Here is a 17,583-nt window from a genome sequence, read left to right as displayed (position 1 = left end):
CTAGTCTACTTGCCTCAAGTTCAGTGTTGCCAGATTTAGCAAGCAATAATACAGGATGCCCAGTTAATTTGAATTTCAGATAAATAACAAATACCCGGTTCTCTTCTTTTTAGCACGAGACATGCTTATACTAAAAATTATTTGTTGTTTATGAAATTCAAATATTACTGGGGGTCTTGTATTTTATCTGGTGACTCAGGTTTAAAGATCTTGAAAAAAAAGTAACCTTCCAACCTTGTTACACTTTATTATGTTGCTTTCACATTTTTCCATGAGTTATTTTATGTGTATATTTTGCTTTCTAAGTAGATTATAAACTCCTCGAAAGTGGAAACTGTCTTTTGTTTTTGTAGCCTCCTCCTCCCCACCGTGCTCCCCACACAATGCTGATCATCAGTTTTGAGCTCATGTTTGATGAATGAATACATCCAGGGAGCTTTGTTTTGGGTTAAAGAGAAAACAACCTGCATCCTTGAGAGAAATCTTTGACTGAAACATAAAATACTGTAAAGCTGATGTAAAAATTATGTTTAGAACCAATCTAAATTTCTAAGGCTGATTAGAGTACAGTCAGAAGTTATTACCGTATTTTCTTCTCACAAAATTATACCATTATCTCATCTGTGATACACATTTTTATTACATTTTGTAGCTGCTTCTTGCTTCACTTAAAAAAAAATTGTAGCAGCAGTTGCTTTCCATGGCTTTAATCACTAAGCCACCGCAAACGACTGCCTTATACCAGATTCACTATCTGCCACGTCATAATCTGTGTTGGTAAAACCTGGGCCCTTTTGAATCAGCAGAGGGAGCCAACTTCAGTTTTGACTTCTCCCTGCGGTTTAAGAATTAGCTGACTTCTAAAAGTTCAAATGTAGAGGCGACTATTTGAAGGCCATTTATTCGTTTTTAGGATTGACAATGTGGGCCTAGAGGTAAGACGCTAACGAATTCAATAACCAGTATCAGGTTTTACGTCAACAATGGAGTGGGGCGCGATTAAAGCTAGTACCACGGATTGCGGTTATGAAAGCAGTTTAATTTGCTGTTAATTCTCTGCACAAAATGTTCTGGTGTACGTCAGGGTTTTGACATTTTAATCTTGGGTTTTGAAAGAACTGACAAGATTGCAAAGAAAAAAACAGAAGGAAGGGGCAATGGCTGAGGAGTGTTTCGTCCCTGGGACAGTCGCGAGAGGCAAACAGACAAAAAAAAAAAAAAAAAAGGAAGGTGGTTTGAAGGGTGGGGTGGGCACAGGAGGAGGAGGGAGAGGAGGAGAAGGAGGAGGAGCTGTTCTTTTTATCTAAAAGGAACAAAAAGGGAAGTAGTGGTAAAAAGGGGGAGAAATGGTGTGTCTGGAGAACCTAATCAGAGGAATTCTCAAGCAAAGAGTAGTTTGGGGCCTGTGGTAGGAAGAAAGGAAGTAGGAACAGAGTAAGAGGAGCCCTTTTTAGCCCACTTGGAAGGCTGGAAGGGGCCCTGGAAGAGAAAGCAGCGGTAGCTGCTGCTTCTGAAGTCATTGTGAGCTAGAAAGGAGGGCCCTGACCAGGACAAGCTGGAATTAAGGGTGGGTATAAAGAAAACTGTCGAAAAAAGCTCTGGTAAGAGGAGAGATGGACTCAATTTGAAAAAAGAGAAAAAAGGGAAATTATTTTATTAAAAAAATTTTTTTAATGTTTATTCATTTTTTGAGAGAGAGAGAGTGAGAGAGAGAGCTAGTGAGCATAAGTGGGGGAGGGTCCGAGAGAGAGGGAGACACTGAATCTGAAGCAGGCTCCAGGCTCTGAGCTGTCGGCACAGAGCCTCATGTGGGGCTTGAACTCACAAACTGTGAGATCATGACCTGGCGGAAGTGGGATGCTTAACCAACTGAGCCACCCAGGCGCCCCAAAAGGGAAATTATTAGAGAGTTACATTGTAGAATCTATTTTAATTTAATTTAATTTAATTTAATTTAATTTAATTTATTTCAGGGAGGAACATTTTTAATTACCATTTCAAATTCTTTAATGGTTGTTAATTTGTATTTTCTTCAGCCTATTTTGGCATTATATATGTATATATATATTTAATTTTATTTTTTATTTTTTAAAATTTACATCCAAATTAGTTAGCATATAGTGAAACAATGATTTCAGGAGTAGATTCCTTAATGCCCCTTACCCATTTACCCCATCCCCCCTCCCACAACCCCTCCAGCAACCCTCTGTTTGTTTTCCATATTTATGAGTCTCTTCTGTTTTGTCCCCCTCCCTGTTTTTATATTATTTTTGTTTCCCTTCCCTTATGTTCATGTGTTTTGTCTCTTAAAGTCCTCATATGAGTGAAGTCAGATGATTTTTGTCTTTCTCTGACTGACTAATTTCACTTAGCATAATACCCTCCAGTTCCATCCACGTAGTTGCAAATGGCAAGATTTCACTCTTTTTGATTGCCGTGTAATACTCCATTGTACATATATACCACATTTTCTTTATCCAATCATCCATCGATGGACATTTGGGCTCTTTCCATCTTTTGGCTGTTGGTTGATAGTGCTGCTCTAAACATGGGGGTGCATGTGTCCCTTTGAAACAGCACACCTGTATCCCATGGATAAATGCCTAGTGGTGCAATGGCTGGGTCATAGGATAGTTCTATTTTTAGTTTTTTGAGGAACCTCCATACTGTTTTCCAGAGTGGCCCCACCAGCTTGCGTTGTAGAATCTATTTTAAGACAATTATTTTTTTGTTACTAAATTTAAAAATTTAAAAATCTTTTAGGTTTTTTAGAAATCTGTTATGGAAGGCTGTCATCTGAGGTCTCTTCTATTTGAGTGTATAGGGCCACCATCAAAAATTTTCCCCCAAGCGATAAAGAGCTTTAATTAAAATATCGCCTGTAAGTTCACCACCCAGATATAAGTAACATTTTGATACTTACCCTTCTGGAAAATGCATGTGTCCGCCTACAGATAGAATGGATATGTAATCAGGCAGTGGGATCACACTGTATGTAATCATGGTAGCAAGCACTTGCCAGGAGCTTAGGATATGCTGGGCCCTGTTCTCAGGGCTTTCCCTGTAATACTGCATTGAATCCTCACAAAACCCCAGTAAGGTAGTACTTTCATTCCCACTTTAGAAATGAAGCCCAGAGAGGTTAAGAAACTTGCTCAAGATCACACAGCTAATAGTTGGGGTGTGATTCCAGACCATTTGATTCTGGATGTGTTTCTAACCCTTATAACCATCTTTCATGTTAGTGCTCTGCAGTCTGCTTTCTTTTCACTTAAAAATAATGTATAAGGGACATCTTTTCATGTCAATATAGATCTTCACCATTAATATCACATGTATGTACTCAATCCTCTTCTGATGGGCATATGGGTTGTTTCACGTTTTTTTGCTACTGTGTACATACATCTTTGTTCATTTACTTTTTGAAATAATATACTTCTAAAAACGGGATTTTTTTTTGTGGGGGAGGGCATTGTGAACTCATTGTGAACTCATTTTGAGAAAGATTCTCAATGAGCATTCTACCAGCAGCGGGCTCTGAAGGCTTGACAGCTAATCTTGGAGTTGGACTCCCAAACCAGAGGTTCCCTAGTGCCACCTAGTGGTACTATCTCTAAATTGTAGTAGCAGCATTTTGAGATCATTCAAGAATGAACACTCCAGGAAGGATTTTGAGCAAAATGTTGTTCAGTTTTCACTATTGTAAATAATACTGTAATTATCCAAGTTACTCATATTTGAGATCACTGTTTTAGTGAATAGAGTCATTAACAATTATTTACATTGTCACAAGGTATAAACATTTTTTTTTTTTGTCTATCATAGAATTTCACTTATATCTTGAATCAAAAAAAAAAAAAAAACAAACAAACAAACCCAAACAGAACAAAACAAAATCCCAGACTTACAGATACAGGGAATAGTGATTGCCAGAGAGTAGGGGAGTTTGGGGGGTGCAAAATGGGTGAAGGGTATCAAGAAATATGAACTTCCGGTTTTAAAATAAGTCATGGGGGGTGGGGAGATGCCTGGGTGGCTCAGTCAGTTAAGCGTCTGACTCTTGATTTCAGCTCAGGTCATGATCTCATGGTCATGGGATTGAGCTCCGAGTTGGGCTCTGTGTTGAGCCATTGAACTGAGCTTGGAGCCTGGTTCAGATTTTCTCTCTCTCCCTCTGCTTCTCTCTGGCTTGTGCTCTGTCTTTCTCAAAATAAATAAATAAGCATTAAAAAAAAAAGAAGACTTACTGTAAGAGAGGGGAGAAGTAATCAGGCAGGTGATTCAGTGGGGCTAGCCAGGGGCTCCTGGCCAGAAAAACAAGGTTCAATCAATATATCCCTATGGTCATCCCCTAGCCAACCCTTTGGTTTCCTCGTGTAGAAAACATCAGGAGTGTCTCTAGGGGCTTTTGCAGCTCCAATCATCTGGGAGTTTGGAATCCTGATATCTCTATGGGGCAGGGCCAGGGTAAGTGTCATCTCGAACCACGAACCACGGAGAGGCAGATGTGTGAGAAAGGAGACACCAGCAGAGAAAGGGAGAGGCGGGGCTGGCTGAAGGGGACCCGTGAAGTGACAGGTGGCCCCAATGCACGCAGAAGGGCCAGAGCTTTGGTTAGTGTTCTGTTTTCACCGTCCTGAACATTTTCAATAAGCTTTGAACAAGGGTTCTCACATTTTCACTTTGCACTGGGTCCCACAAATTATTAGGTGGTCCTGGGTAGGGAACAGAATGGAGGTGGGAGGACAGCAGAGATGTGGCACGGATGGAAGAAAGTGCAGGGTATGCAGAGAAGGGGGCCCGGTCCCTCTCCTGCCCCGTGCTGTTGGGCCCCCCAAGCCCACACCAAATGCTCCCCCCATTACCTGAATCCTGGGGTCCCCGTCAGCTTCCTTCGCATAGCCCACAGCCCCCAAGTAGACAAACTTTCTGGTGTTTACTGTTCACAGACAAGTATTGTGTCAGGAACCCTCTTTTAATTTTTTTTTTAATGTTTACTTATTTTTGAGAGAGAGAGAGAGAGACAGAGTGCGAGCAGGGGAGGGGCAGAGAGAGAGGGAGACACAGAATCTGAAGCAGGCTCCAGGCTCTGAGCTGTCAGCACACAGTCCGACACGGGGCTCGAATCCACGAGTCGTGAGATCATGACCTGAGCCGAAGTCAGATGCCCACCCGACTGAGCCACCCAGGTGCCCCAGGAGCCCTCTTTTAGGCTAGTTTTTTTTTCCCCTGTGAATTTGGCAGAACTTTCACCTTAATACACAGTATTTTCAGGCGCTGGCTCGTGTTTGCAGAGGCCTGCAGAATAACAGGGTTAGAGAACATCTGTCCAGTGTGTGCACCGTGGGTGAGGGCCGTGAGTGGCCACCCTCACCCTGCTCAGGCATTCCTTTGTCTTCACAGGCACAAAACAGCCACGAGAATCTAAAGACATTCTTTGAAGAGTTTGTGGCGCAGCTCATCCTTTGCAGAGGCCGCAGAGGTCAGGCAACAGGAGTCTAGAAGTGAAAGTTGGCCTAGAAAGAAATCCAACATAATCACTAAGTGTAAGCAGTTGTCTTTAACAGAATCCTGGACGATGAACTCACACAGCTGAGTTGACAGATTACCTGTTGGCATTAGACAGAATCGAGGGCTAAGTTACCAGGAGGGAATTTAATACATATTTATCCATCTTAAACAACATGCCAGGCGCTGTGATAGGCGCTTTAAATATATTATTTCATCTAATGTTCACAACACCCCAGGGTGGTTAAGCCCAGTTATTGGTCTCAGTTTGCAGACGAGGAAACTCAAATACAGAGAATAAAAATACGTCTTAGGTCTCTGTAGTGGAATCAATAGGCAGAGAGGTTTGTGAGGGTGGTGAAGGCGGTCCTTAAGGGAATATGGGGATGACTGATGTCCCATGTAGTCATTCCTAGATGTAAACAAAATGACTTATTTGAGTCTTCAAGGTCCTCCTCTGTCCACTGAGTTTCCTCCAACACTAAATGTCTGGAGTTGGGGGCTCGGGGCTTAGACTTCTCAGTCTTCTTATCTTAGATTTCTTAGATTCCCCCCTTGCCCCCATCTTAGACTTCTCATCTCTAAAGGACCAGTCAGAGCGACATGGTCTATAACAGCAGAGTTGTTTATTACACCTTTGTTGTCACTAACCTCTAACTGAAATGTAGTATTTCCTTCAATTATGAACATTGGCAGTGAACCACAGTTTGCAGGATCCTTGTTTGCAGGATCTGAGACTTCCTTCTTTTTTTTTTTTTTTAATGTTGTTATTTATTTTTGAGAGAGAGAGAGCGAGAAAAAAGAAAGAAAGAAAGAAACAGAAAAAGAGAGAGAGAATGAGCAGAAGAGGGGGAGAAAGAGAGGGAGATACAGAATCTGAAGCAGGCTCCAGGCTCTGAGCTGTCAGCACAGAGCCCAACGTGGGGCCCGAACTCACAGACCACAAGATCATGACCTGAACGGAAGTTGGATGCTTAACCGACTGAGCCACCCAGGCGCCCCAGGATCTGCGACTTTCTTGTCAGCAGAAATCACGTATATTTTCATTTTACATTATGGGAGTTGTAGAGAATTCTGAATATCACTTACTCCCTTCACTGCTTTGAAATTATAGTAGTTATGAGACCCATGGCTAGATCTTGTTACTGAATGCATAGTACTACATCACAAACTTCTGAGCATTTTATTCTTGTGGTAAAGATAAATAGCACAGAAGTTGCCATTTGAACCATTTTGAAGTGTACAATTCAGTGGCATTAATTACATTGATGGTTGTACAACCATCCCCAGGTTTGAACTATATTTTGATAGCTGTATTTTAATGTAATGGGTTTCCCCTTGTTTATATTATATTAAAAGCATTAGTCTCAGAACGGGTTATATGCTTCATCAGACTTCTAAAGGGCTTTGGGACCCATAAAGATTAAGAAGTCCTTATTTATAAAGTCTTTCCAGTTTTAACATTCTGTGATTACATGATTCTAAACCAATCAAGCTTTCTTTTAACAAATGGGGATTATAATATTTCTCTGCTCGAGACCTAACTTTGGAGATGGCCACTTGACAAGCTTTGGGTTCAGTGTTGTGGAATACGGAAGGCAGGCGCTGAGTGTCCTTCAGCGTGGCATTGACTTTCTTGGCAAGACTTTGGCATGTCGAAGGCTCCCTGGAGACCCAGGACCTGGGATCACGCAGCACAGGCCCTCTCTCTGAGAGCCGCCTGTGAATGCCACGGTCAGGAAGGGGACAGTGCTTCACTCCTGGGGCTCAGAATCAGGCCAGGGACCCAGAGACCAGGAGGAGGTCTGCTCCCCCCCCGGGGGCACGCTCAGGATGGACCCCGTTAGCTGGCTGGTAGGACCCATCTACCAAGCGGTATCAGACATTTGGTATAGTTGGGAAAGTATCCATTCATTCGCTTTATTCATTTGTTTAGCCATGTAATACATTTTTACTGAGTGCCTACTCATGTGTCAGGATTACTTCAATGAAAAAAAAAGGACAGAAGTTTTGCCCTCGTGGAGCTCACATTCTAGAGGAGGGAAGGCACAGGCAATAACCAACATTTAAAAGTGCATCAGGGGCAACTGGGTGGCTCAGTCGGTTGAACGTCCGACTTCGGCTCACATCAAGACCTCGCGGTTCATGAGTTTGAGCCCCCTTTCGGCTCGCTGCTGTCAGCCTGTCAGCACAGCATGGAGCCCGCTTTGGATCCTCTGCCCCCCTCTCCCTGCCCCTCCCCTGCTTGTGCTCTCCCCAAAATAAATAAACATAAAGAAATAAAATAGCATATAGTAATGATACATTTTGGGAAATGATACAGGGCTCTGGGAGGTGGGCTGGGTTGTAATAGCTGCTACGATGTCCAGGGAGGGTGTTACTGAGAAGGTGACATTTGATTAAAGGCTTGAATGAGGTTGGGAGAGTGAGAGCGCAGACATTTGAGGCCAGATATACCAGGCAAAGGGAGCAGTGCAAAGGTCCTGAGGCAGGAGCACACAAGACATGTTTAAGAAACACCAAGGAGGCCAGTGTGGCTGGAGCTGAGACATGAGGTAGAGACGACAGACTGGTTATAGGAGTCAGCTCCTAGAGGGTCCTTCAGAGCACTGGGTTTTTATCTTAGGAAAGATCAGAAGCTGTTGGAGGGTTTCGAGTAGCTAAGGAAAATATCTGCTTTCAGTTTTTGCAGGATCAGCAGGAGGACAAGGTCTGAAAGTGCAGAGACCAGTAGAAGGCTGTTGCACTCATTCAGGAGAGGTGATGGTAGCTCAGACCGGGATGGTGATGGTGGCAGGGGCAAGAAATGGTCAGATTCTGCATATGTTTGAAGGTCAAGCAGACGGGATTTGCTAATAGATGGGATGTGAGGTGTGCTAGGAAGACAGGAACTGAGGATGATGTCAAGGTTTTTGACTTGAGCAACGTGAAAGATGGGGGCAGTTATTTTGTGGGTGTCTACTTTATGGCCGGCCAGAGTTAAACCTCAGGGAGACAACAGTGAGTGGAGCACAGTCCCTGCCTTCAAGCAGCTGATAGTCCAGAGGGTGGGGTGAGGAAGGCGGAAAAACAGGCAGCCATCGTACACCTTCATAAGCTTTGTACCATCTCAACGGCTTCCAGGGTGTCCTTACGACTCTTGTCCTCATCTGTCTAAGTAGATACTAATAGTCCTTATAATGGGTTTCTATACTGAATAAATAAAATAAAGCATGCAAAGCACTTAGCACAGCGCCTGGGACATAATAAATGCTAGCCAACATTCAGCACCATCACACATTAGCAATCTCTGGCATAGATTTTATTTGGTGCCTAAAGGGCAACTATATTTCCTAATTATAATTTTTTGGTTGGCATTTTATCGGTTGAACAGTTAAACTTCTTGCCCGTCGATGGATGTCTATATGGTAAAACAGGAGCAGCTTCTGAAATGAGAACTGATTTATGTTTTCATTGGGATTCAAGTAAATGTGGGGTATGGAAGGGCAGTGGAAAAAACATGCAATTCATATTATCAGTTGAAAATGAATGCATGCCACACAGTATTCCTTTCATCTGTTGTGCTTTGAGCTTTCTGCTGGTATTTCGAAGGGTTCAAATTTCTGGATTTGATAGCTTAGGGAATTATCTGTTGATCTCTTTGGCAAAGAGGTGTGGGAGTTTATAAATATTAGTTTAGATAAATATAGCTTATGATGGACATTCGATTGTTCTATTACCATCTTTGAAAGACATAGTTGTGTACAGCCAGATACGATCTCCCTACAGCCTGGCTACTCTTCACAGGGCTAACGAGGAAATAAGGGAGGGGAAAGAGGAAGAATTTTTTTTGCCAGAGGCCCAGAGCTGCAAAGCTCCTCATTTCTTACTTCTATAAACCAAAATATCAGCCAACAAATACAGCACCTGGCACGTTTTGTTTGCACATAGTCTGCACTTACTTACATGAGTGACTGAGTGAGTCGGAGGGCTGAGTCAGGCAGGGGCAGATAGAAATACGCTCTACAGAAAAATAATGGCACTTATCGTTCAGCGCAGGATGCTTTTTTCCCCAAGTTCTATCACTGACATTACACCCTGCCATCCTGACACCTATGTAGTGAGCGGCCAGATGGGTGTCCTCAACTGCATTTTACAGAAGACACAGCTGAAACCCAATCACCTGCCCAAGGTCAAACTCTGAGAAGGTGGTGAGTCCCCGAATCCTCGTGGGATGTGCTGCCACCAGCATGAGCTGCTTTGTGAAACTGACACACCGACACTCAGATTCTGAGGTTCCAACTCAAATGAGATGGGCTCACAAAGCACAAGATGGCCTCCCATATGAGATCAGGTGTGGCCCAAATCTCTTCCCACTAGAAGCCTCTGGTCCCTCTCACTCCAGGCGCAGGGTCTCAGCCTTTCTGCCTCGCCTAAGACCAGATGCCACTCTGGGAAGTAGGGATGAGGGCTCTCAGGGTCTGAGTTCCCGGCCTCATCATCAAGTCGCCGTGCTGTCGGCACTGCCCTCACCCTGGTGGCCCCATGTTTGAGGGCAGGTTTCTGTCCTAGGTAACCCAGTCTTGGGACATTGCGTTTTAGCAACTGGGTTCATCTCTCGTTAGTTACTCACCTTCTTTGTGGCTGGTCCGTGTTCCCGGTAGATCGATCTGTCTGGATTTCGGGGTTTTCTGTTTCTCAGGTCCTTGCCTTCACTGCAGCTGCTCAGAATCCCTTCTCCAGCATCTATGCATGCCTCACACCTGCTCCACAAAGGTAAAATGCCCTTGGTACTAACCATCATTCTGCCACCGCGCTGGACTTTGTGTCTCAGCCCCCTTCTTAGCACAGAGTTCCCATGGTCTTGGGAAATCCTCCCTGCCTGTCCTGGAGCAGGCCTGTTCTGTCTGGCCCTCCGATCACTCCTAGCACAGAGCAACCTGGGTTCAAGTAAGTGCAGCCGAGGTCAGTCTCCACCTCCCTGCTGAGCCACATAAGGAGAAATGTGGGCCCCCATGTACACTTAGCCAATGACCTCCCATATTTTGAATAGTCCCCTAACATGGCTGTATATGAAGTCTTGTGTCATTCGATGGCCTGCCATTGTCAACTCTCATAAACTTGTCCCGTGGGAGACTTGACGGGGAGGGCCTGGGAACAGTGGGCTGATTGGAAATGACGATCATTATTGTACAACATGGAGCCATAAAACAGTCTGTCTTCATTTAAAAATTTGCTATTTTGCCCGCCATGGATTTTTGACATTAATTTTGATTTTTAAAATTTTGCATTAAAGTTTTATTTATGTCGGTTAATGAGGGTTTTTTGGCACCCGTCTAAACTTTGTGTTTTAGGCAGGTGCCTCAGTTTCTTCATCCTCCCCCCAGCCCTGTCCATCACTTGCAGCCGGTCCTCTCTTCCCTGTGGTCCTTTATCACCATAAAAGCCAAATGCACCTCCTCCCCTCCCCTTGCACCTCTGCTGTCTTGTTTTCTCTGTCTTGCTCTGCACCTGTTCACCTCTGGGTCCTCCCACATTCGTCCTCCTTCCCGGTACACACACCACAGCATTTATTTCATCGTTTGCAAACTCCTCAACATCTCACATGTGTTCAGACTCACTTTTTTCAGTCCTGGTCCTCATGAGAATCTGACTCAATGCCCTGAGACGCCACGTCTGCAATCCTCACAGCCTCCCACCCCAGGAGCACTGCTGGAGGAGGGGCAGGAAGACTGCTGGCTTCCTTCCGGCTCCCCTCTGCCATTCCTTGGTTGCCCATTCCCTGTTCTCACGTAAGAGGACATTTGCCATCGAGGCTCACTCAGGTATCCACGAGGACCTCCCTCTCCTTCTCGGAGTCTCCCGCTGGTAAGCTGGAGCCTGCCCACCTCCCTCACTAAAGACTGAAGTGGAGCTGACTCTCCCCACTAAAGAAGAATCCTACCACAATCTAGGATATTCTGTTGTCTTGTAGCTTTCTTGTCCCAACCTTGGCCTTGCTCTTGAACTTCCCCTTGACTTTCACTTCTAGTCCTTTATAGTTACCTGCTTCATGGGCCACATCTTCAATTGTTTGTCACTGGAAACAACTAGCAGATGTAGCCTTAATTTGCGACCGGTTCACCCCAAACATTGGTCATTTTCTCTTTCCCACGGACTTACTCTTTCTTGGACTCCTCCACCTCCTCTCCGCTTCTCTGATCCTGCTCACCTTCTTCCAGCCTTTCAACCCTTTAGGCTCTTCATCCCCTATTGGCCATTTCGTGCCTCTTCACCTGAACTGCTCTATCAACTCCTCTGCCCACAGACCCCTCCATCTCTCGGCCATATAATTCAAACCCTAACCTGATCTGTCTCCTGTCTTCCTAAAGACTTCTTGTTGGAAATTGTTGGAGAAAGACACAAAATGGTACCGCCTCTTGATCCAGCATCAGCTTGCTCCTCTGCTGGGACCCCCTCCCCATAGTATAATAATGGCCCCCTGTTGCAAGGGGGGGCGTATTCAAGTAGACTCAGAGGGTTGGTACATTGTACCTTTGCCACCATTTGCAAGCCTCATCCTCAGTGGTTCCAGTGGTGACTTTCTTTTCCTCTGGGTTCTCTATATTCTATGGTAACTAGCATCTAGAAAATTCCTCAGATGGATCTTGGGACCAAAACAGCACTTTGAACCTCATAAATCTTAAGTCCAAGAAACCAAAAATTTCATAAATCTTAAACCTCTCAGCTGGGAGTATACCTATGTAGACACCAATTAAAAAGGAGACTAGAGGGGCTCCTGGGTGGTTCAGTCAATTAAGCGTCCGACTTCAGCTCAAGTCACAATCTTACGGTTGTTCATGGGTTTGAGCCCTATGTTGGGCTCTGTGCTGACAGCTCAGAGCCTGGATGGAGCCTGCTTTGGATTCTGTGTCTCCCTCTCTCTCTGCTCCTGCCCCACTCATGCTCTGTCTCTCTCTCTCTCTCTCAAAAATAAAATAAACATTAAATTTTTTTTTCAAAAGGAGACGAGAACACATTTTGGGCTAAAAGGGAATGTTAGACATCATTAAGGAGTGAATTACACCACAAAGCTACCATCCAAAGGAAAAACCAGGCCAACTTTGAAATAACTACTGATTGAGACCCATGTCCCCTGATCTGAGGGTCTGGTGTAAGTCCTACTATTTCCCACCAGGGTAGCCCCACCTTCACATTGTCTGCTAACCAGATAGCTAGGAGAGTTGCCCTAGGACCCCCCACAGCAAGAGGCCAGGGGACTCTCAGTCTTGGCTTGAGAAGTGTTTGGAAGATGGGGCAGAAACTCGGGAGATCTACAGGTGTTGGTTTGCAATCTCAGGAGCTTCTCAGGGGTAATCTGGAACCAACCCCTGTATGTGGAGTTCAGGGAGAGACTGAAGAAAGAGGCAGGCCACACCAGATTGGTAGGTGGCAAATTTAATAAGCAAAAGAACTTATATACAAGGCTTGTCTCAGATGCCATACGGTGAGTACATCTGTGTTATCTGCCTGCCAGAATCTTAAAGATTTATATAGAGGACTTAACTGGGTTCAGTCACATATACTGTACAGACGGTCTGAACAACAAGTCATTATCTCAAGGCTATGTCTTTAGGGCAGCTTCTAGGAGTGGAAGGGCAAGTGGAATGCACATTCCAAGGACAGGGGGAGGGGTGGGGAGCTCTGATCGCCAGGGTCCAGATCCTGGGTAAACTGGTGGTCACATCCTCTTGAAGACCTCCCCCAACAACAGGTGCCAGTGAAGGCAGAGGTGAGTCTGAAGCAGCCAGGGAGTCTCAGCCAGCTCTGACAGAGCAGAGAGCCAGCCTAGGGGTGAGTCTATTTGCAGAAGTAGGAATTAGCAATATGCTGGTAAACTAGTTCTCAGGAGGGAAAGAAAAAGCCCAATTCATAGTGTTTGCTGATTTCTGTGCTGTAAATACTCCTACTCTGGTTGATTGCAAGCTATCAACATGATGTTACTGAACATAGAGCTGAGAAAAGACATATATGGGTTGCCTGGGGTGGCTCAGTCGGTTGGGTGCCCGACTTTGGCTCAGGTCATGATCTTGTAGTTCATGGCTCTGAACTACAGCATCGGGCTCTGTGCTGACAGCTCAGAGCCTGGAGCCTGCTTTGGATTCTGTGTCTCCCTCTCTCCCTCTCTCTCTGCCCGCCCCCCCACCCCCACCCAGCTCATGCTCTGTCTCCCTCTCAAAAATGAATAAACATTAAAAAAATTTTTTAAAAACACTAAAAAAAAAAAAAGAAAAGCTACATATGCTCGGTTCTCGATAGCCATTATGAGCTGGCTCTAGAACACTGTTATCATTAGTGGAAGCAGTGACAAGAGGGACAAGGGACCATGACCCTGATCACCACAAAGGCTAGAGAGAATCCAGAACCAAGAAAAAGGATCCGGATGCTGTTTTCACACCCTCTTTCCCTGTCTCTGAAGTAACATTCTCCATAGAAGGCCTACATTTCTCTGCATATCTGAGTTAAACTAATAGTAGGTTTGGGGCCATCCAACATATGGCATAAAACCTAAGCTCACGTATGTGACATTTGGGGCTAAGTGATCTGCTCCTGCCTGTTTCCAGACTCGTTTCTTATTTTTTGCTATATGTGCTTCTTTTTTTTTTTTTTTTGTCTGTCTAACTTCTATGTATTTTTAAAGACTTAACTCAGACGTCAAAAAGCCTTCTCTGAATTCTTTAGAATTCAGTGCTGTCTAGTAGAATGTTGTACAACAGTGGAAGTATTCTGGATTTGCACTGTCTCACATGGTAGCCATTTGCCGCATATGGCTTTTGCCACTAAGGAACTGAATTTTAAATTTTAGTTAACTTTAATGAATTTAAATTTGAGTAGCCACATGTGGTTTAATGGCTACCATATTGGGTAGCACAGCTCTATATTGACGTGGGTGCCTCTTTTCATGTTCATAAAATACATTTTGTGTTGCTCTCACTTTGCATTTACCTTATTATGTCACATTTGTTGTTTTTCTTTGCTTGTCTCTCCTCACCAGATGTTGCCCTCATTGAGGGAAAGGAATGTGCTTACAACGCAGCAGACCCTCAATGTCGTTGAACGTGTGAATACTGCTGGATTTTTCCGACACCGGTATCTGCCTCTTAGACTTTTCCCTGTAGGCTCGGCTGCCTGAACGGACCTTTATCTGCAGGCCACCAACTAGACTTGACGTTCTTCTAGACTTACTTCATTCCACTTGAATTTCCACCCCCGTAATTGGCTTTCCTGGAAGAGCAGCTCACTTTTCACTTCTGTACTCTACCTAGATTAGCATCTAAGGCTTTACCTGGACCATGACTTAAGGTAGCCGTCTTTCCATCTCCGGACTGATATGTTGGTTTCCTTTTCTTCTGATTCATGCTTTTATATGCTGGCCCTTATAGTTATATCCCCTGACTTTATGTACATATAGCCATATTTTAACCTATATCAAAAGTGTACCTACATTTGGCCTGAGGCTTGCCCTCTCTCAATCATTTCCAGCCTGCCACTTCTGAAGAATTGGGTTTGCTTCACTGGTTTATGAGACATACACATTTTCTTTTATGATCATCATTACTCTCTCTATATATGCCCTTCCAAGAGGTTCCTCCAGGCCCTTTAAAACTTGATCCTATAATTACTGTAAGCCTCTCTTGTACCCTGGTCATTTTGCCTAACTATAAGATTTAAAATAGGCCAGGTAATTAGCTGAGTGGAAATTAATATGTATTGTTCACTCTTTGTTTAAAAAAAGTAAAAATGTCTAATAGATATCCAAACTGAATATTAAATAACATTTTATGTAAGTGGTCATATAATTTTCTTCTTTATCCTGTTCATGGGATGAATTACACTGATTTTCAAGTATAAATCAGTATTATATTCTTGGAATAAACCCAGCTTGGACATGATGGATCATCCTCTTATAGCTAAACTTGTTTGATAATATTTTGTTTTGGATTTTGGTATTTATGTTCATAAGAGAGATTGGTCTGCACCTTTCCCTTCTGCTACTATCGTTGTCTATTTTTGGTGTTATGGTCATGAAGGTCTGATGAAGTACAATTGGAGTATAAATACTCCAGCTCTCTTGCAATTTGGGTGATAGACAGGAGGTATTGCAGATTTCCCCTGTGGACTCAGGCTTTGGATAATCCCAGTGGCAAAAAAAAAACCCACAAAAAACAAAAAATAAAAAACAAAAAAGAAAACCACACACAACCAAAAACCAGCTCTTTTTTGTCTGCCTTCCCTTCCTTGTCTCACTTCCCCACTACCCTACCAATGTTTCCTCTAATCATCCCTTACACTCAAATCATTCTCTTGGAATCTGCTTCTGAGAGGAACATAAACTAAGGATTGTGGGCTCTCAATTCCCGACTGTTTTGGTAGCTTCTGAATGCCTTCAAAAAGATGCGTGGTGAATTCTATCCAACTTTTCTAGTTGTTCTTGGTGACAGAGTTGGTTGAGTATAATCTAGTCCATCGTGGCTGAAAACAGAAACACTTAATGATATTGTATTTACACATCATATATCTGTCATAAAAAAGAAAATGCCCTATGGGCATTTTGGTAACTTTCCTAATAGTAGAGTTCAGTCTTTGATATCTATGAGTTCTGATTTAAAGTAACCCTGGTAACATAGACACTTTTTTTTTTAAGTTTATTTATTTATTTTGAGAGAGAGAGAGAGAGAGAGAGAGAGAGAGAGAACGCACATGAGGGAGGGGCAGAGAGAGAGAGAGAGAGGGAAAAAGAATCCCAAGCTGGTTTGAGTCTCAATCTCATGAACTGTGAGATCATGACCTGAGCCGAAATCAAGAGTCAGATGTTTAACTGACTGAGCCGCCCAGGCGCCCCAACATAGCCACCCTTAATGTTTATTATTTACTCTGAAGGCTTATCTTGGAGTCAGATCCCTCCTGAGGAAGGTTCACGCTTCTGGGACTCAGGCCAGTTTGGGGTTCCTCTACTTCTCCATCACCTGTGTTCTCCTCTGTATGTGGCATTACCCTGGTAATTAAAGGTAAGCCTCAGTTTATCCTTCTAGCTTCCTTATTGCCTTGGAAATTCGCTGTGCCTCCTGATTCCCCTACATCTCTTCAAAGCAGAAAAAGACACAGTAGACAATGAACCTCATGTTCACTATGACAACAACATTTTGTTCTCCTGAACAACAAGAATTCAATTTCCACTTTACTTTCAAAGAGGGAAACATTTCTGTTCTCAGCCACTACTGCATCTTGAGCTTCTTACATACTGCTAAATTTCAGTATGAGAGCATTTCACTCATTGTTTGAGTTGTCCCCCCTAATCTACAACTTCTATAGGTAGCACTTCTTAAGAGGGACACATACCTTTTCCCAGAATACGTTTCTAAACAACTTTGAAACAATGTTTAGCATTTAAGAAGCAGAACGTTCTCCTATTGTTTTTCCTCATCTGTTCCCCATTCTTTTCCCTGTAGCTCAAAAGCCATTAGGTGGGGTTGAGCAGCTCAGTGATCTTGTTGGGAGCGGGGAGATGTCAGTGACCCAAGGCCGGGGGGGGGGGGGGGAGGGGGGCCAGAGCCCAAACAAGTTCAGGTGGATGCGCCTGCAGGGAGACAGGCCAGCTTGATTCGCTTTTTTCCTCACAATTTGCAGTCAATCCAGTAGCGTTCTCACCTTCCCCTCTAAAATAGATTCTAAATCTGACCACCTTTCATGCTCTCCAATGTTGCAACCTTGGTCCAAGACCCCTAGACTATTGTAACAGCCTCTCCACTCCTTTTCTGGCCTTCACTCTTTGTCTACATAGCAGCCAGAACATAAGTTAGAAAATATCACTCATCTACTTCCCATCACAACCAGAACAAAACCTGTGCTCTGTTATGACCTACAGGGGCCCACAAAATTGGGCCCTTAACATGCTCTTGGGCCACACCTCTTCATTCCCTCTTGTTCACGTGGCCTATATTAGTGTTCTATTGCTGCCGTAACAAATTACCACAAGCTTTCGCGGCCCAAACCATACACATCTATTTTCCTACGGGTTTGGAGGTCAGAAGTCTTAAAGTCATGGTGTGGGCGGGG

General features: G+C 43.9%; 1 long non-coding RNA gene across 1 annotated transcript; it reads left to right on the top strand.

Annotated features, from left to right (window-relative positions):
- Positions 1 to 795: 795 nt before the first annotated feature.
- LOC102959981 lies at positions 796 to 15,949 on the top strand. Its single transcript, XR_006213251.1, has 3 exons — positions 796 to 935; positions 5,404 to 5,546; positions 14,522 to 15,949. It is a non-coding gene; the product is annotated as an uncharacterized LOC102959981 (long non-coding RNA).
- The last annotated feature ends 1,634 nt before the right edge of the window (positions 15,950 to 17,583 follow it).

The sequence above is a fragment of the Panthera tigris genome, chromosome F2 (assembly GCF_018350195.1).
Source record: "Panthera tigris isolate Pti1 chromosome F2, P.tigris_Pti1_mat1.1, whole genome shotgun sequence".
NCBI lineage: Eukaryota > Metazoa > Chordata > Mammalia > Carnivora > Felidae > Panthera > Panthera tigris.
This window is presented reverse-complemented; position numbering and strand designations above follow the sequence as displayed.